General features: G+C 34.5%; 1 pseudogene; it reads left to right on the top strand.

Annotated features, from left to right (window-relative positions):
• LOC112025287 (probable flavin-containing monooxygenase 1) lies at positions 1-13,896 on the top strand (annotated as a pseudogene).
• The last annotated feature ends 8,034 nt before the right edge of the window (positions 13,897-21,930 follow it).

Raw genomic sequence — 21,930 nt, 5'->3', positions numbered from 1 at the left:
ATGGATACACCTAAAGTGAAGAAGACCCACCCCAAGATTGGGACAAGGATGAAAATGAGTAGGTTACAGGCCAAAGCTCCGAAGAAAAGACACACTTTTTGGAAGAAACGGAAACAATTTCTGTTGGTTATTGGTAGTATTGCCGCTACCAATACTGTAGTGAAAGTAACTAAGTCTATCATTAAGCCCAACATGATTGCATGGTGTTTGTGGAACAGAGTAGCACCTGAGCTTGGATACTTTAATCCAACGAGGGTGAGCAGAAAACCCAAGATAAAGCCGAACAGAGCAAGCAATGCAGTGATTGAACGGATTTCTTGCTCACTTCTAGTTCTAGATAAAGAACATAAAATGCATCAGTTTATGTTCAACATATAGATTAATGGTGCAAATAATGAAGATCTCAGCTGCTTAATGCATAAAATCTTAACTAAATTGGGTAATTTATAAGATTGTAGATAATTTATGATGTTCATTCATTGTGAGAGTAAAGTTTAATGAACATTAATTGAAGACACAAAAAACAACCTTATTTAGTGAAACATTAAATGATGAAGCAGGCTTAGGAGCCAAAACAGTATTGCTTGTTTAAAACCATGAGTGAAAAAATTTAGTACAGAAACTATGGAGTTTTGAACTACAAGATTTCAGGGCCAAACAGAGAAATGTAAAAACCAAAACTAAAGCAAGGAGATTTGTAGTTTGTGCTAACCTTTCATTTCCGGAATGGTTGCCATCCATTCTTGATGAGTGTCTCTGATTCTTAGCAAGGAATTGAGCTGGTTTATAGGATATCTCAGCTGTTTCTGTGTGTTCTTTTGGCCTTGAAGCTCTGTGAAGAAAGAGTGGAGGAACATAGATTTTATAGAAAATGGTCGTGTGGACCTAGTGGTGGACCATCCCTTTGGAAATCTAGAAGCAAAAGCCTCTGTTTTTTAAGGCATATACATTTGACAATCTGAAACATGCGGGACGTACCGAATGGCTAATCCGTATTTTTGATTAATTCGGGGAAAGCAAACTCACCATTGGTACTCTAAAATCTAAGTGAACTGAGGAATATTCAAGGGTTGTCTATCTGAATACGGCATGCTTTATGATGTCAGAAAGTCTAATGTTCCAAGACATAATTTTTCTCTTTTTAAACCTTACTGAAATTTCTGTCTGGTTTTGTCTTTTATTTTTGGGCTGAGTGGTAAGTTCATTTAATTGTCTTTGATTTCAAGTAAAATGTTACCGTATGAGTTGTGGGTTAAGTGAATTTGAAAGATGTGCAGTAAATTTAGAGGTATCAACTATATATCAAGTTTCATTTATCACATTAAATTGATTCTTAAGATTTTCTGTGTATTTCTTAGATAAAAAGTAGAATAAAGTAATTAAAGATTATGATACTACTTCCTTATATTTTGTCACATAAATTATAAGAAAAGTCGAAAAGTAAATTATTTTTTTTTTTTATACAATCAAATGACAACATTGCTCAAAGAGGAGGCAGTCCTCCCTTTTCACAAAATGTTTAACAGGGTTATGATATAAGTGTGTATGGACTTAGTGATTGTATCACTAAATAACAACAAAAACATATTACTGTGACTATGTGTGACATTGAATTTTCAGATTTTTTTTTTTTAATTCAACAACACCAAACTTTTTTGGGCAATTTACAATTTACCAACCTATAATTTGAAATTTGACACTTTACCTGCCTGAGATTAGCTCAGTTAGAGTTTCATAACATACCTCTGATAAAAACATGGTTAAATATGTAATTTTACTCCACTTTTATGTTTCTCTCTTCCAAGAACACAAAAAACATAAAAATACAAGATAAAAAAGGATTCAACGGAACACTTTTATCATAAGATTTCAAACCATAGGTAAACAATTTAAATTTCAGTCAAACCTTATTTAGGTAAAGTGTCAAATTTTAAACCGCAGATAGATAATTTAAATTTCAGCCAAACCATATATGAGTAAGTTCTAATTTGCCCAAATTTTTTTTTTTATATATATATATATATTTCTTTGTAGAAACACATTCTGTTTTTGGGGTCAATTTTATAGGTAAGTTAGGTATTCTTATTAGTTGTTAAAGAATACAAAAAATTTTTACATAAAATTTAAGGCTTGAATTAAATAATAAAAGCAAGTTATTCCATTCTCATGTTCAAGCAGGCCCACGTTTCAAACTAGATGTGACTTTCCTCTGATGTTTCCTCAATCCTCCACATCTGCGTCTATCAAAAAGACCGTATTTTTAAAAGATACGAAATATTCGGCTCCGAATTTTTGTTTTAGTATAGCTCGGACTACTCATAATCTTTCTATATCATTGTCAAGAAAAAGACAGAAAAATAAACTATATTGACTTTTTGAGAGGCAAATCTCGTATGAAACCGCTATTCTTCTAGACCGGATTGCTTTAAGCACAAACCACTTGTCAAGTTCTATTTTTTAGAATTTCGGAATTATGTGGAGATTTTTTTTTTTTTTTTTTGCTGAAAATTATGTGGAGATTTAAAAAGATACAAAGAATGAGAATGTATATTGTGTGGTTGCGATTTGTTGGGAGTATTCCAATGAGAAATGTCCATTGCAGATCTCTTAATGCACACATATAATACATATACTCTCTAAAAACAAGAAAAAAAAAACTGTAACTTGAAATTACAATTTCTCATATTTTTGGAGATTGTATGTACTATATGTGCAAGTATGTGTATAATAGACACTCCCTTATTCAAATAGTGAAAAATCAAATGAGTTTGGACTACAATTAAGTGACATTTAAACTCTTTTTATGGCAAAAAAAAGTAAGACAATAAACTTGATGCACTTTGAGTGATTGATGTTTCAAAATACACAATTGGACTCTGAAGTCAGAGTTAAGCATCAATGTTTCAAATGACCAATTAGTCCTAGAGTTTTAAAAAATGAATCCTTTGGTCCTTTGTCTAGTCTCTGTTTTGTTAATTTTTTTAACATATCTAACAAAACAATGAGGTGACCTAATTTTAACGATATACCGCAATTTTTATTTTAAAAAAAAAACTACATAATCAATGTGCCCAACCCGAACATGTATTTATGGCTTTTAAGCCCCAATTTCACATTTCCCCTAATTTATGCTCTAATATTGAAATGAATGTAAGTTAACCTAGATTATTTCTTTTAATGACCACTCAACCAGAAGAGGTTTACTTATAAAGAAAAAGATATAAGGCCAACAATACAGCAAAATTCATAGGGCAATCCAATTCAAACATCAGTAACAAAATAGGAATGTTGCAAAAGTTTGACATTCCTATTCCTTATCTAGTACTGCAAATGAGTCGAGCCAAATATTAAAAGTTTAAGATTGTTTAATTTATTTTATCTCAAACCCAAGTCAAGCTCGAATTTAGTACCAAACGAGATTACATGTTCAAATTTTGTTCATTTTCTTGTCAAACAAGTTCGAGCCTACCCCTTTATAAGTATGTGCTAATAATTAATAATTAAATTATAGTTGAAATTAAATTATTTAAGCTAATTAGATAGAAAGATTTTGTTATGAACCTATAAAAATTATATTCACAAAACTTGTACTATTAAAAATTATATATACCCATAAAATGGACCATTTATATTATCAATAAATTACAAATAATAATTTTATATGTTATGAATTTTTTTACAAAATTATATAATCTGGTCTCAAGTGTGTTTACACACACACACACACACTTTAATCGAGCCTCATAATCGTGAGCTTGTTCACAAGCACAATTTTTTTTTTTTCGTATGAACTTAACTTGTTTAATAATTGAGTCTAAACTTAAGTTTGAGCTTGGTTCATTTGAAAAATGAATGAATACAAATAGGCTTTTTCCTAAGTCAAGTTCAAGGTATTTATAAACAACTTAATTTATTTATAGCATTATCCCTACCAAAGCTAATCAAAGTAACATATGGAAAACTAAGGCCCTGTTTGGATGGTGAGTTATCTATCACTCATCACTTATCACTCAAATATCATCACTCATCACCCTATAACTCATTTCTTATCACTTAAAAACCCCCAAGATACACCCCAGCTATGTTTGGCACTACAGCCTGATTGAGTTTTCAGTCCCCAAACTCTAATATTATCACTTTATGTGGGACCCACGAATTGACTAAGTTTAGACTCTCTTCTTCTCCTCTCACTTCCTTTTCTCTAATCTCTCAAACTCTCTCTCTCTCTAGCTGGATTGCTTCTTCTCATTTCTTAGCTCTTTCTCTAATCTCTCAAACTCTCTCTCTCTCTCTCTAGCTGAACCCAAATAAAAATTTCATTTTTCACAGCTGCACCATAGATTCGAACCTTACACTTACACCCACACCCACATCTCAAAAATCTAAACCTCACACCAACGTATCAAATCTATACTCCACACCCATAAGCTAGAGAGGGAGAGAGAGAGAGGAAAAAAAAACAAACAAACAAACAAAACTTGATCTTTTTGAGGAGATGGAGAGAGAGCTCGACAGATTCCACCGTCTGTGCTGCTGAGATGACAACCCACAACCCAGAACCACGAGACCCACTACTGAGATGAAGACGAAAACAGAGAAGAAGGAAGACTTAAGTTTCAGCTAGAGTGGCAGACCGAGACGGAGAGAGTAATGGGTTGTGTTAATGGCAGATAGGTATGGAGAGAAAAGAGTGGCATGAGAAGAGAAGAGGAAGAGGAGAGGAAACAAGAAAAAGAAAAGAAAAGAGATGGTCTAGCAAGGAAAAGACAAGGCACAAGCATAGGCCCCACAACATGAATATATTTACAAAAATGCCAGTGTAACTCTATTTCCATAACTCAAAAACACCAAAATTTTGTTTTCATTTTCACTAACTTATAACTCAAGTTGGTGAGATATGAGTAATGGAAACAGAAAATGAAAACTCATCCAAACAAGCCATGCATGTGTGGGACCCACAGATTTTGAGTGATTAGTAATGAAAATAGAGTGATGAGTGATTAAAAACACAAAATTCAAACACCCCCTAAACATCCCTAGCAAGCATTTTTTTTTTTTTTTTGGTTTCTACATGCAACGAGTTCACATGTTGTGAGAGGCACATTGTATGAATCTAAAATTGGAAATACAATTCTTCTTATATGCAATGATTAGCTTATATTAATAACCCTATAACCAATATATAAGATTAAAACACTAGGGTTTTCTTGATGAGTATAAAGAAAAATTAAATGCACTAAAGTTGATATTGAACACAAATTCATTCAATTACTCTAATTACCAAAGTGCTATGTAATTCCTCCTAATTATGAACACTCTAAGATGAATACCACGAATTTTTCAATTTTACCATAATAATTTTCTAGAATAGTTTGGGGTAGATCAAGAATTTAATGGAGCTACTGCATTGATGGTAAAAGAAAGGGGGGATTTCAATCTATAGTCTCTCAGGGCTCAAATTGGGGCAAATATTGAATTGAGGCTCAAAGCCTCAAATATAGGAGTGGGTGGGGTAAAATCGCTTGGATAAATTGAATGTTTAATAAAGATATCAATGCCACATCATTCAAAATAGACAACCTCATGGATTTGTAAGCGTAAAAAATAATAATAATGGAATTGGACAGAAGGAACATAGGAGCTCATTCTTGAGGATTTAGAATTAAAATTGGTCATTTGAAACACTAAGGACTAAAACTACAAAACGTCTTAACTTTAAGGATCAACAATGTATTTTGGTCAAACTTTTATCTTATGGAGTTCAAATAATGGGAATAAGCATGCATTGCGTCTATGTATATATATATATATATATATTTTTTTTTTTTTTGAATAAATATATAAAGTTTTTTTTAGGGGATAAGGAAGTACATAAACTAAGATACAACATCAACAAGTAACTCTGATCTCTTCAAGACAGCCAGGGCATCACATCTTTTCGCTTCCCTAAAAACGTGCTTGACTTCTGTGTGAGGGATCATCCATAGTGAATAACTGCAATCACCCTTTAGCAATATCTCTACTTTGATCACTTTTATAAACTTGCACAACATAAACCTCAATTCGATCCACACTCTCAATTCTGTCGTCATGATCATCATACAAACATCTAATGGAGTTTTTGGCTGTTCTCATTTTCATCAATTTATAGAAATACATATTTTGGTCCCAATGTTGTGCCTTTTTGCACTTGATTTCTGCTTGACAAAGGCCTCTGCAATTTTAAAGAAATACATGCTTGTGACATGCTTCTTGATCCTTAGTAATGTAAAGTAGCTACACAGGATGGAGGAACACACTCAACTGAGCTAAATCTCTAACTTAACTTTGTCGGAACACTTCGTTTTGTTCCCATTTAGTTTTGCTTTGCATGCGGGAAAAACAGCAAAAGAAGTTGTCAAAATTGGATTATTTTGTCAGAAAGTTACAGAAGGAACTCGGTTTCATGGACCGATGAAAAAGCTTTCTCAAATCTCAAGCCCATTTTTCCAATCTCGCCCCATTTCAGAGTTAGGCCTATCCCCGCTATTTTACCATTGTTGGTCTTTCTTAAAGGCCCATATAGCTCCTTAACCAGCCCAGCCTTTTAACTAATCTCTGACTCAATTCCATTTGCTACATCAAAAGTAGCCCAAATAACTTCCTTATCTTTATCTTTCATTTCCTCTTGCAACTAGGCTCTTGCAATCCACCTTACTATTTAAAGAAGAGTATGGACTATGGACACAGCAAAAAGTCATTACAATTTCACAGCATTTATAAACGTTAAAAATTGTTTGGCTGAAATAATAAAGATCAAATGTTTTATCATCCAACCCTTGTCAAAAGCAAAAAGTCTGATATGTATCACTCTTGATGCATGTACAACACAATGAGACGTTTGGCCTCTTGGCTCAAAATTGACAAATGGATTTATTTGGCATCAGGGGCGGAGCCAAGGGGGGGCGAGAGGGGGCAAGTGCCCCCCCTGACTCCTCCTGAAAAGTCCCCTAAATTATAGCATTTAGGTTCCTTTCTTGAATGCTTTGCCCAACATAGGAAAAAAAATTTCAAAAAGACAAAATGCTGAATAAAAAATGTCTTCTTATAGAAAAGCAATCCTGGCACGTAAAAATAAAAAAGGAAAAAGCTGCATAGATCATCCCACTTACAATAATACTACTTATTTTCTCTTTTAAGCTTTTATATTGTCCAAATTTATAGCTTATCACCATATATGACACTTTACTGTTTAACTAAATTTTCTTCTGTTCTCCTTCTTCTTATTTTTTATTATTATTTTTGGGTTTTTTTTCACCGCAATGATGGTGGTCTTAAATTTTACACTCTTTTTTATTATTATTTTTATATAGAAAAGATAAACTACCTAATGTCCCAGTACGGTATTGAAATTCTCAAACCTCCACTATCCATTTTTTCTCCTTCTTGACTTTTTAGTTTCCAATTTTATATAGGTTATTGCTCTACTTTTTTTACTTTGATTATTAGTGATTATGCAACGGTTTCAAAATATAAAACATCAAATATTGTAGAGCAAATTAAATTTGTTATGAAAAGATAAACTATAGTTTATAGTTACATTAAATTTTGTATAACAATTATAGTTATTTACAATTGTTTATTTATTAGGTTATTAATATTGATTAGTTTTTTTAAAAGGTTATTTTAGTTTAATATTGTCTTTAAACCTTGCCCCCCCTAAACTAAAATCCTACCTCCGCCACTGTTTGGCATTAAACAATATCTATAAGAGATAATTATAATAGGGTAATAATTGTTTGACAGAAGTCACAGAGTGATCAACACCTTTCCCATACATAATTAAATCCCTGAACTCTTTTTTGTTCAAGACCTGATTCAATCTATCCTTAAGTTAGAAAACAACAAACACTTTTAACCTATAATTAGCAATAAAATCAAATAAATATAGATAACCAACAACTTTTCTTTAGAATTCTATTGATTAGTGGTGGCTTTCTGTTTCTATCCCTCTTCTCATCATTTACTCCAAGAATGCAAGGAATAGCATCGCATTGCTAGCTTGGGGAATAAGTTTGAGCATTCATTTTGATCAACGACTTTCACGATGAAATCAAATCCCATGTACGTAGTAGGTGATGACTGGTAATTGCATTCATTCTCCACATACTTTTTCTTGGCAAATCATTCTCCACATTCAAAACTTGAGTTCAAAACCTATCATCTTATTTGTGGCAAAATTAGGTGGATGAATGGTACTTGTATTCATTCTCCACATTCAAACTTGGAATCTTATCATATTAGTGGCAGAATTAGGACTTTTTTAGCGGTATTTGTAAGGAACTTCCAATTTGATACATTGGAAAGGTGTTTGAAAAATCAGGAAAAAAAAAACCAAAAAAAGATTATTTTAGTGCTGAGTCAATCCCTAAAACAAATAAACTTTGAACTAGTTTTTCTTGAATAGTTTTGTTTAGACAAAATAAGGGGTAAACTTTGAACTAGTTTAAAAGCTTATGTACGATTAAATTTTCATAATTGGTTTCTAAAACCTAAAATAAAGATTACATACTGATATAAATATAATTCAAACTTAATTTAGACATTGTTATAGTCTCCTTTTGGGTGGTTATGCGTTAACTATTGAAGAGATGGTTTTGCATTTGAATTTCGAGGTTTGAAATATATTTGGTAATTAATAAATTTATGCATCATTTATAGTATTTTAGTCGATTTCTTAGAGTACCAATGCCATAAATATTTTGATAAAACAAATCATTTGCATGCTAAAATGGCTAGACTAGCTAGGGACATATGCAAATGGTTTTGAAACGTACTAAATTTCTTATAGTAATTGTAATAATCTTGTGTGAAGTATAAGATGTCTTGTATGCAAAATTGCAAATACCTATTATGCAAACACCATGGTGACCTGATTGAGGTTCTAGAATATTGTATATGATGCAATTGCTATGGATGGCTGAGATTTAAAGTTGCGAAAGGCAACTTTAAATCTCAACATTGAATATAAAAAATGAAAAAAAGGTATAAAACTATTGTGAGAGGGAGGAGGATTAATTGCACCGGATCTTATTCCATAAAAAGAATGCTACCAATAGACATTGTAGGTGCAGACATAGCCATAGGACCCTGCTAAAATTCTGTGAAACTCTTAACGAGGGTTAAATGTGAGCCCCTAATAAATTGAGTTCAAATCTTCTTTCTCACTTTTTTTGCCTCATTCTATATTCCACAAATAAAAACTTGCCACATGTTCACCTAATTAATTAAATACTACCATTATTGACTTATTAATACTACCATTATTAATTAATGATAATATTTAATTAATTAGGTGAACATGTGACAAATTTTTATTGGTGGAGTATAGGGTGGAGCAAAAAAGTGGGACAAAAAATTTAGACTCAAATTAATTAAGACCCAACACCACTAGGTGATGAATTGTACTATTTTTCTAGAGTTTCCCACCCTCAAGAATAATGTGATCTTGATGGTGGCACTGGCTTATATATTTAATAAGTTGTTTGGGTTTCTCAAACAATGCTAGAATTTTCAATATATTTATTTAATCGTAAGCTCACCAAAAATCCTAAACTTTAAAAGATGTTTTACAGATAAAAATCATATATATTTTTAATCAAACTATAAGTTTCAACTCATCCCAAACTTGTCACTCACTCACTCTTGCAGGGGCGAAGCTAGGAATTTTTGTTTAGGGGGGCCAAGTTGCAACTCTAAAATGTTTATCAAGACAACCCCACATACACATATACATACGCTTTTTTATTATATACAGACTTTTTTATTTAATAAGTTATATATATACACACACCAAACAACAACAAAAAGAGTTTAGTAATTTCAATCAAAATTATGTTTGGTGGCAATCTTACATAAAATAAAATTCATTTTTACTATTTTTATAGTGAAATTCTTAAAAAATTTCATTTTCGATACAAATTATCAAATTTTATACTAAAGTAAGTAAAAAATATTTCAATGGAACTAATGAAATTTTCAAAAACATGAATGATCCAAAACTTGGAGGACTAAGTTAGGCTTCGAACATATTTGAAATTATCTTGCTCTAATCCATTATGTAATAACTAAAGAAACATTTCATGTATAGTTTTAGTGACATTATTTTTTTAATGAATTAATGACTTGTTAATTGCCATATAATTGGTTGAAAAAGATATAGATTCAAATATGTTTGGTGCCAAACTTTATCAAATATTTAATAAATATAAGAGCATATTTTACAATAAAAAATAGAATTGTGAAAAATAATGTTATGTCTCTATAATTATTAGACCATTTTTTTTAAGAGCATCATCAAATATTTGGGAGAGGGGGGGGGGGGGCAACTCTTATTTTTTAGATTTTTATATATATATATATTTTTTTTTTTTTTCAAAATTTTGGGGGGGCCATGGCCCTCCACCCTTACACATAGCTATGCCCTTGATTACACACAAAGTACACACGATTCAGTTTTTGAAATGAAATCATGTCTTGAAGTCACGATTTCAGTTTAAAAAATAATTTGTGTATGGTGTGTGCAATAAGATGTGTACAACAGACCTTACCCAAATGATTAATTATGATTAAAAATGTGAGGGAGAGTGTACAAGATGTGTTGGAACCCATTTATATGTGAGGGAGAGTGTTATAATTATGATTAAAAAAAAAACTTATTGGCACATTGTAGTGTTTCCAATAGAGATATTTAGGGTTTAAATCCAATGTCCCCTAGCTATGATGAACCACAAAAAAAGAAAAATGAAAAAAAAGCTCTTAAGACATGGTCATTTATCAGACCTATCCATATAGGAAGTAGCTCATCTAAGAGATCTTAGAACACAGGCAAACTACTAGTCTTGTCAAAACCAATTACAGTTCTTTTCAAGAAATGTAAGCTAACTATATTTGCCCACTTCATTCAATCTTTATATGTATTATGCAGTATGCAGTTTGATACTAACGGCATGCTCCATTGCCATGGTCAATAACACACCTAATTCAAAAACATACACAAAATGATGTATTGTCCTAATTTTAGTTTCAATAGAATTTGATCGGGACCAAAATCTAACCAAAAGGTAAGAAAGAATTCATTCTTGAATACATGACTCTGAGCTTATGTTTAATTCGGCCAGGTTCACCAAGTTGAGTTTGTGGTTCTTTGTATTGGACGATTCAGTGGTGTCCCAAACATAACCGAGTTCCCTCCAGATCAAGGCCCTGAAATGTTCGATGGTAAGGTGATCCATTCCATGGACTACTCTGAAATGGGCAGTGCCAGTGCAGCAGAATTGATCAGAAGAAAGAGGATTGTAATCATTGGTTCTCTGAAATCTGCGGTGGACATTGCAGCAGAATGTGCAAATGCAAATGGTAAGGAAAATTTATATAAGAATATCATGTAGAGGCAACTTCAAGGAGTAAGGACTCCCCAGTTCTAAATTTTTAATTGAGCTTATCATTTGAATACCAGCACAAAGTAGATGTTTTGATTCTATAGTTTTGATGTGAAGTCCAGAATACTCCAGTAGTTCTCTCAAAAATGCTCTCAACATGTCCTTTTTTCACATTGGCCTCTAATTTTCACTTCCTGATTAGGTGTCGGCTTGGTATAACTTATTGTTCAACTTTTTGAAAATGAGGTTGGTAGAAAATTTGTACCTAAGTGAAGTTAAAAAAAACTATACTTTGAAAAGTCGCTGTTAAGCCTGCTCATAGATATCTTTATCTCTTTTAATATAGGAGTTCAGTACCCTTGCACAATGATTCAAAGGACTGCACATTGGTTGCTCCCCAGTGGCACTTTCTGGGGAGTAAGCCTTGTCTTCTTGTACTGCAATCGTTTTTCGGAGCTTCTGTTTCATAAGCCTGGTGAACCATTCCTACTCAAGTTTTTGGCTACCATGCTTTCACCCCTTGTATTCTTTGTCTTATCCTTTGAATGTGCATGTTTTTAAACAAATATGTGTATGATGCTGAAGGTTTATTTTCAGAGATGGGGAGTCTCAAAATTTGCTGAGAGCTATCTTAGATGGAAACTCCCATTGAAGAAACATGGACTGATACCAAAACACAGCTTTTTTCAAGATCTCTCTTCATGTAAGGTTGGATTTTTGGCCGAAAATTTTTATGATAAAGTGGAAGGAGGAAGCATTGTTTTAAAGAAATCACAGAGCTTTAGCTTCTGTAAAGGTCTGATCATTAATGGAGAACCTCAGCCGCTAAAAGCAGATCTTGTAATTCTAGCCACAGGATACAAAGGTGACCAAATGCTTAAGAAAATGTTCAAATCTCAAATCTTCCAGAAGTACATTATTGGTTCAGAAAGCTCAATAGTTCCCCTCTACAGGTTTGTCAGCTTATTAAAGTTAGGTTAAATTGCATATTTTGTTCTCAATCTATAATCTTTATCTCAAAAATCAACTTGTACTTATATTTCCCCATAATCTCCTATCCTTCTAAAATTGTTTCAACGAGATCCTTATCTTCATTTGATGGATGGAAAATAATGACATGACAAATGGAATTTATGTCATTCCATAGGTCTACGCCAACAAAATGATCTTGATTTCATGAATTCTATTTGCCACGTCAACATTTTCTATCAAGTAGATGACGACAAGGACCCTTTTGAAATAATTTAAAATATACGAATTGTTTTAAAATAATGGTCAAAGGTAGTTATCTTTATAATATTCTTGACAGATCAAGGCTTACCTTAGTCCATTCAGCGTTGCATCATTCTGATTCATTTTATAATATGCTTTCTTTATAAAACTGCAGATAGATTATTCATCCTCGAATTCCACAACTAGCCATAATTAATAGGATATGCAGAGGGTTTCTCGGTTGGGCTTTTGTGGAGCCTAATTGTGTTTGATCTGGTTGACGACCTGACCTGACCCATAAGATGTAGAAAACGCAGTTTTGGTGATTAGGGTTTGTGGTTGTCGTTTTTTGACAGTGAGAAAAAATTGTACTGCCGCACTTATATTTTTTTCCCTAATAATAGTGAAATCCCTGCAATTTCGTGGATGTAAGCAAATTACCAAACCACATAAATACTGTCTTGCACATGTGATTATTTTTCTTTGGTGTGTGTTTTCTCTATTTTGTTTCTCACAGGTTTGGGAATTTCGGGTTAATTCCCTACATTCTCGAATTTGTGTACCTCTAAAATTAGATGTCAATGGCTAGCACATTTGCTTGATGGGAACTTTGAATTGCCTAGTATAAGAGAGATGGAAAAGGATGTCGTACTGTGGGAAAATAACATGAAGCAATATGTTGGAAGGTATTTCCAGAGGTCATGTATTGGGTCAACCATAGACGCAATTCACATCATGATGGGTCAGCCGTAGCCCCATTTTCTCGTTTAAGGCGTCTACACACCCTAATATTCTAAAGACGTTTAGGACGTACTGAGTGGGGGCTAGCCTAACAAACCTAAGGTAATCCCTCATCACCAGCCCCAAAGGGATTCTCACGCCACCTTCTATGAAGGAAATCATGGGAATCACCACCTCACCCTCTTCCCTTCGAAAATGCCATTCGCCCTCTTTACAATATCTCAAGCCCACGTTGGGTGGAATCCTGTAGTCAGCCTTCAATTTTTCTATCCCTTCCTCAGACTCTACCAAACTCTTAAATCTACCCATCCCTAGGAAAAGTTCAAAGAAGCTAAAAAATTGGGAAAAATAGGCGAAGGAAGAAAGACACAGAGAAAGGAAAGTAAAGAAAGTTTGAAAATTTTGGAAAAAATTTACAAGGATGAGGAAAGTGTCCTCAGACGGGCTTTTAAAGAGGCACAAGTGAGTGAGAAATATTGGCAGATTCAACGTATGTGCGCAGGAGCTCTTGGATGCAAAGGTAATTTGGGCAAATTGATTTAAATGGGTATTTATACCTAAGTAAAAGTAGTAACGGGAGTTTTCCCGCTCATGAGTTAAAAAAAAAAAAAAAAAAAAAAGAAAATTTGTAAATTCCTGGGAAAATTGTTTTGTTCACTAACTTACCTTTTGAATTCATAGGAAAAATTTTTTTGTTTTCATTTTTTGATATGATAAATATATATATATATATATATATATATATTACATTTCTGATTTTTCCTATAATAAATGAAAATATGTTTATAAAATACATTATTCTTTATTAAATTAGTTCAAATTGCAAAAAATAAACTTAATGAGGTCACCTTAAAATAATTATCACGTGCAACGCACGAGACTAGGACTAATTTATTGTAACAATTGCAGTATTAAACACAAAAATTTTTAGTAAACACTGTATGCGAGTGGAGCTTGCCGATCAGGTCCTAGTTTTTGCCTTTTGCACCTTTTTTAAATAATAAATAAAAATTACAAGAACTTTTGCACATTATTGAATTATTGAAAAGTATGCAACTCATTATTTAAAACTTTTTGAAATGAATGACGAAGATTGATTGATTGTGTTGCCATATTGTGGCTAACACATGTACATGTAGCAGGTTTTAAAATATATTCTTGAAAGGAAAAGGAGTCACACTTCAGATGTCATATATATAATATATAGTATTTAACCAAAAAAAAAAAATATNAAGAAATTGGGAAAAATAGGCGAAGGAAGAAAGACACAGAGAAAGGAAAGTAAAGAAAGTTTGAAAATTTTGGAAAAAATTTACAAGGATGAGGAAAGTGTCCTCAGACGGGCTTTTAAAGAGGCACAAGTGAGTGAGAAATATTGGCAGATTCAACGTATGTGCGTAGGAGCTCTTGGATGCAAAGGTAATTTGGGCAAATTGATTTAAATGGGTATTTATACCTAAGTAAAAGTAGTAACGGGAGTTTTCCCGCTCATGAGTTAAAAAAAAAAAAAAAAAAAAATCTCTCCACCGTTGGATCGCCATCGCACCGTAGAACGTGGGGGAGCAACCAGCCGTAGGAATTTAATGAGGGCGCACTCCAGATGTTGAAGGTCAAGAACATGCCTTGGGCAGTTAAAAAGGCACTGACACCGATAGAAGACAAGACGTGATAAGCCTAAGGTACACCTAAAGACATCAAAATCCTCTTTCTATCCGAAGTGCCAAACAGCAGAATTTTGAAGGGCTATTGTAGGGTCATAAGCCTAGTGATATACATCCACCTTTTGTACTGGGCCTGAGGCCCATGCTAAGGCCCATAATCGCATATGAAGAAGACAGTGGTGATCATGGCAACCCAGGAAACCGTGTCGAGGACAACTCTGTCATCAGCTAGCCAAAGCCGAGGTAGAAGAAAAGTGATTTACCGGCAAAGACAATCTTCCAAAGCACTCCAACTAAATGCTGCCTCCATATTAAATGCTCCCCAACTAACACTCTGGCCACATTAATATGGAAATGATACCTGAGCAGTGGCTTTTCAGACTCACAGCTACTACCTAAGAGCTTTGGGAGGAGGTTGATGTGACAAAGACCAATAACAGTAAATCTGACCTGTACGTATATATATATATATATATATAATATAGTATATAATCGCTATGATGCTCAACAAATGAGCCCTTTTTTTTCTTTTCGGTTGATGTCACAGAAAAGAAATATCTTATAATAGAATTATGAAAAAATTACACTTTATCATCCTAAATTATACATCATATTACACTTTGCACCATAAACTATTACACTTATCATACTTTGCACTCCGGCATCACTTTTACTGTTAAGTTAAACAGAAATAAAAATCACATGACTTACACATAATTTTTTGCTTAAATGGCACATTATTTAAAGACGAAAACACCATTTTCACACAACTAAAACCAAATGTTTATTTCCGTTTTTCTCTTCTTTTTTTCAGGTCTTTCTCTCTCTCACGTGCGTAAGGTCTTCCCCTCTCTCTCGCCTAGCAGCTTTTCTCCTCTAAACCCAACAAAATTGGACCCTTTCTAAGCACAGTAGTTGATGAACATTGTTTAAGAACAAAAGAAACACAGTTCCACTAAACTAGAAACCCAGTGCCACTTTGATTGAACAGAAACCTTGATTTTATTGTTAGCAGAGATTAAAAATCAAAAATTTATTGACACCCAGAATTGATAGTGTAGAATTAAATCCAAGAAAGATAAATACAAAAATTAATTAAGAAATCCTTGAGTTCAAGCTCGGAACTTCGACTGAAAACACATAAAACAAGAACATTGTTTAAGAATAAAAGAAACACAGTTCCACTAGACTAGGAATAGTCACTTTGATTGAATAGAAACTTTGACTTTATTATTAGCAGAAAAATAAAGCTCAAAAATTTATTGAAACCCAGAATTGATATTGTAGAATTAAATCCAAGAAAAATAAACACATGACTCAAATAATTTAATTAAATTCGAAACCTGGAATTGGGTTGGGAGCGAGTGGAGAGCACGCGCGGGTTTTGGGCAATATTCGTTGTTGGAGTTGAGATTGGGGGTTGTTTGTTTTGAATGAATTCCATTGTACAGTGGCTTCTGAAACTGTTTGGATAACAGATTTTTCGGAGTGAAACGAAATCACAGTGAATTGGCTTGCTTGGCTTGGTCGGCCTGTGTGTTACCTGGAAAAAAAGAGAGAAATAAGCATTTGTTTTTAATTATTTGGGTGTTTTGGTCTTTAAACAATGTGCCATCTAAGCAAAAAATCATATGCAAGTCATGTAATTTTAATTTCTATTTAACTTAACAGTAAAGGTGATGCTGGAGTGCAAAGTGTGATAAGTATGATAGTTTAGGGGGTAAAGTGTGCATTCGAATAGTTTATAGTGTGTTTCTCAAAAAAAAAAAAAAAAAGTTTATGGTGCAAAGTATAATCTAGTGTATAGTTTAAGGTGATAAAGTGTAATTTCCCTATAATTATAGAAGAAGTGACTTTTTAGGATCTAATGATTCTAATATTGGATTTAACAGGAAAATATTTCGTTTATACTATTATTTCATTGCTTCTCTCTGAAGGGAAATTTTTTTTTTTACCTTAACAAGTATTAACATGTGTGTAATACAAGATACGGTAACACAATCATTCTTGAAAAATTAAAATATTTTAAGACGGTGATATAACAATTAATCAATATGTTTTTACGTATATGTTTTCTTAGTTTTAAGTTATTTTATTTCAACTTTTAAGTTTTTAAAGTTAATAAAAGCTATCAAAATCTTTAAAATTATATCTATGATAGTAAAATAAAATATTACATATTTTTTCTTCGGAATATGCTGAGAACACACATATAAGAATATTCGTAACATTTCTATATCCAACATGAACACACTAGAGATTTTAAAGTTTCAGTACTTTTTATCAAAATATGTCACATCATTCCACTTATTAGATTTTCTCTTACTTTTTCTTTTGGTTGGGTAACTACCAAATCTTGGCCTTGCTACAAAGGTGAAAGCTCTAATTAATTCATAAACCTATTTACTAAAGACCAATATGTCTTGTTAGACTTTAGTGTTTTCTTTTTACTGAAAGTGTGCTAAAATATATTTGTATTTTCAAAATATTGTTTTAAAAAAAATGTGAGAAAAAAAAATGAAGTTTTTTAAAAATCTGTACATAAAAGCTAAAAAAATTAGAAGTTCAAAGCTGAACTTATAAATTAATGCCAAACAAATACTATGATCTACTAATTATTAGGTTTAATTGTTTGTTGGGAATAGTGTTTACTCAAAATAGATTGAGGGACACATATAGACTATATATTGCAAAAATTATATGAGAAATCCCTAAGTTCACTCACCTATCCTGTTGATCAATCATTATGTGTTGCAAATGGGTATAGAAATTTTTAACATTTTTCTGACGTGCCTAATTTGTTTACCTAGATTAGGTCTTTGAATCTTTCAACTAGAATACATATACAAGATTTTTTTTTTTTTTTTTTTTTTTTTTCGGGCATATCTAACCAATCACTTGCTTTATTGCTTTTGCTTTCATTTTTAATTTGCATGGGTGAAGTTCGAGTTAGCCATCCGTTCATCATGCTAGAGCTAGGGTCACTTAAAACAGCTCAGGGAATTGACCTAGAGGAAATATACTATAAAATAATCTCTTAATTTCTAGTTGTTGCATTTGGATTTAACAATTTAGTCAGGGTTTGATTTTGTTTGATTTTATCCTTCAAGTTCATATGAGTTAACGAGTCCAAATCCCCGGTTTTTTTTTTTTTTTTCAAGTTTATATAGTACTATAAAAGTTAGCTTGAAATATATCCCAATTGATCAATAGTTTTGTAGCTTAATGATATTATTTCTTAAGAGCTTTGTAGCTCAATTAACACCTCTTGGTGTTTCCATTTTAATGGAATTGTCAATGGTTCATATTCCTCATCCCATTGTAACTAACATTGTTTGAAACCAGGTTAAATCCTCCTCCCTACTTATCCTAACAATTGACTTAGAAAAAAATAAAAAATAAAAAATTCCCAAACTGAGAGACACTTTTTGCATTAGGCTTAGATGCAAAAATTCCTTGTGAGATTGGGTTAGTTGAAAGAACTTCCTTAGGTTTTATTATTCCTTATAATCACCTAATGTTTCCATATCTGCCAAATTGATCCATAGGCCCCTCTTGCACTGTAGGGGGCAATTGACCACCCACCCCCCCAAATTTTTATTTTATTTTAAAATTATTAGTACATATGTAGGTATTAATTTTAGAAATTTTTTCTATAAATTCACACTTTTTCCCTTTAACAATATCATTAATTTTTTTAGAGTAATGCTATAGTAACAAACTTTTCTACAATATTTTACAAACCATTAAGGTAGCAAATTCTACTAGTTCGCATATGGGACACCACTTACATAACTTTTTTACATAACAATAACTACTAACCACATCAACATTTATAAAATATTTGTAACTCCAGCATTTTCATCATTTTAAAGGCTAAAAAATTTATAGATCTAAAATCTAAAACAAAATATACAAGCCTAGAAAATTAGCCCAAATATAAAAAGTATAAATAGCAAAAAAAATTATAATAAAAAAAATTAAGCCCAAACAATCAATTTTACTCAAACACAAACAACTTGGCGCCTTAAATTTTTTTTATTTTTTAAACAAACTAATTTTGTCTTTACCAGGTAACAAAAAGACAATTAAAAAAAAAAAACCATCATGGCTAAACAGCAAATCTAGAGGCAGAACCGCAACTTGCACTCACATAGCATAGCTGCCGCCTAATTCCAAGTCCTGGCTCCGCCCTATCCATATATAGGACTAACTTCTGTTAGGTCTTATGAATAAAACATGTAATTATCACATGACTAGTGAATCAATTAATTGGTGAGATTTCTTAATATGGTCTGTGGGCCAGAAAATCGGTAGCCTAGCCCATTTCAACCCAGGCCCAAATGGCCCACGCCAAGGACGCATGATGGGTCGAGGATGACCCTATCCTCGGCGTCCGAGACCTGGGTACGAGAAGGGAAAGCCCTGGGGAACTGTCACCTCGCATTGAAACGTTCACCTAACCCTCTGCCGCATTAATGGGGATGTAACCCCTTGACAGGGCGACATCGATTAGGGTGAACCACTTGAGCACGGATATAACCTTTGATGGGATAGACGGTCAGGGAGAAGGCCAATAGATGATCAACAGGAGGAGGAAGAGAGGGATATATAAGAAATGTGAGCAAAATGTAACTGAGGGTGTTTTGGGGAAGGGGGGGAAGAAAAAGCCTCCTCGGCCATGGGCGAGAGCATCCCCCAATTGTAAATTGTTCCAAGTATTTTTCAATAAAAGGAAAGAGTTCATGCTTCGTGAACGCCGGCCAGCGCCTAAACCTTCGATCCACTCTCTACAAATTCATTGTTCTGGGTTCGTTGGGCCTTTAACCCATATCCTTTGGGCTTGGGCAACAAAAACAGACCCTACAATTGGCGCGTCTGTGAGAAGGATTAGTGCACTGGCCGACGCAACAGGCGATTGTTCTAAATAATCATTCTACGGAAGATCAGTGGTGATGCAAAAAAAAAAAAAAAAAGCACTACCAAACAAACATTGCAGAAGGATAAAAGTTCGAGACAGAAGATTTAACAGCAAAGAAAGGAAGCTTGATATTATTTCATAAAAGAAAAGTACAAATACAATCAGAGGCTCAGGCAGGCGTGTTTTAAAACTATTCCTACAAGCTAGTTCTACAATCAAAGGCCCAGGCGGACCCGTCCTAAAACTAGCTAGAGGGAAGTGTCAACCCGTACCCTTATTGGCATCAAGAGAATGGGAGAACTTGACAATAAAGGGCGGAAGGGGGCCGAGGCTGGCTCTCTTCAAGGCCACCAACAACTCCTTTCTTGGTGCGGCGGAGCTTGAACAAAGCGAGGAGCAGATGCAGGGGCACCGGGACGCCCTCCCCCGTGATGTTCCCTTGATTCTCTCCAATCCTCACGAGCGTTGGCCGTTGGAGACGGCAACACTCGGGCACCAGCCATGACATGAGTTCGCACGTCTCCTCCGTCGGGGTGCGCTCCGAGAGAGACATTAGGTACTTCAGCGACATCCCACCTGGCCACCGCGTATGGCACTGTCAGCGTTACGCCTAGACTCTGCCCGCGCCGGAAGCCCAGTGGGGGCTGCGGCCACAACGGCTCTTGGCACGGATGTCCTCGCACCCGCCCAAAGCCGCCCCATATCTGCCAACTCTGGTCACAATTCCGGCGGGGTTATTAAAGGGGCTTGGGGAGCTGAAAGGGCGTGTTTTCTGTTTGTGTTGGGAAGTTCATGGAGTATGGAGAAACCATCCCCCGGAAAGCCTTATATAGAGGATGAAGGTTGGTGAGAATTAATCCACGCGGAATTCGAAAAGAGAGTTACCAGCAAGGCTAATAATGAAGCTACCAAATTCCAAGGGGACCGTAGACTGCTGGACTTGTGTTAATTCACGAGGACATTAATGAAGGCACGTCTCGCGCACTGAAACGTCAAGCGCGGAGCACGAACGGCCAAGGGACGCTTCGTAAATGAAAAAGATGGAGACTCGAGCTGGAGGCAAGATCAATGCCACGTGTAAGATCATAATCCGACCCAAGGAGGAATCGTCTCCAATAAAGCAGTCCCAGGACAAACCCCTCCATACAGAGAAATGGAAGCGTTAGACAGAACCAAGGCACTGCATGGTCCTCGAACTCAGGCCTATGGGGAAACTAACCGCTCAGCTACACCTGGGTACTAGGCAAAACCAAGGTATTGCATGGTCCTCGGACTCAAACCTATGGGAAAACTAGATACTTACAGAGAAATGGAAGCGTTAGACAGAACCAAGGCACTGCATGGTCCTCGGACTCAGGCCTATGGAGAAACTAACCGCTCAGCTACACTTGGGTACTAGACAGAACCAAGGTATTGCATGGTCCTCGGAACTCAAATCTATGGGGAAACTAGATACTTACAGAGAAATGGAAGCGTTAGACAGAACCAAGGCACTGCATAGTCCTCGGACTCAGGCCTTTGGGGAAACTAACCGCTCAGCTATACCTGGGTACTAGACAGAACCAAGGTATTGTATGGTCCTCGGACTCAAACCTATGGGGAAACTAGATACTTACAGAGAAAGGAAGCGTTAGACAGAACCAAGGCACTGCATGGTCCTCGGACTCAGTATGGCCTCAACTGGGTACTAACCCAAGGCTGGTCCGCTCAAACCTATGGGTACTAGACAGAAGAACCAAGGTATTTCGCAGGTGGGGATAACCTCAGAACTAAGACCTCATGGTCCTCGGACTCAACTAGATATACTTACAGAGAAATAGAAGCGTTAGACAGAACCAAGGCACTACATGGTCCTCGGACTCAGGTCTATGGGCGAACTAACCGCTCAGACTATACCTGGGTACTAGACAGAACCAAGGTATTGCATGGTCCTCAGACTCAAACCTATGGGGAAACTAGATACTTACAGAGAAAT

This window comes from Quercus suber, unplaced genomic scaffold (assembly GCF_002906115.3).
Source record: "Quercus suber isolate HL8 unplaced genomic scaffold, Cork oak 2.0 scaffold_6, whole genome shotgun sequence".
Classification (NCBI taxonomy): Eukaryota; Viridiplantae; Streptophyta; class Magnoliopsida; order Fagales; family Fagaceae; genus Quercus; species Quercus suber.
The sequence above is the reverse complement of the archived record's forward strand: the minus strand, read 5'-3'. Positions and strand labels throughout refer to the sequence as shown.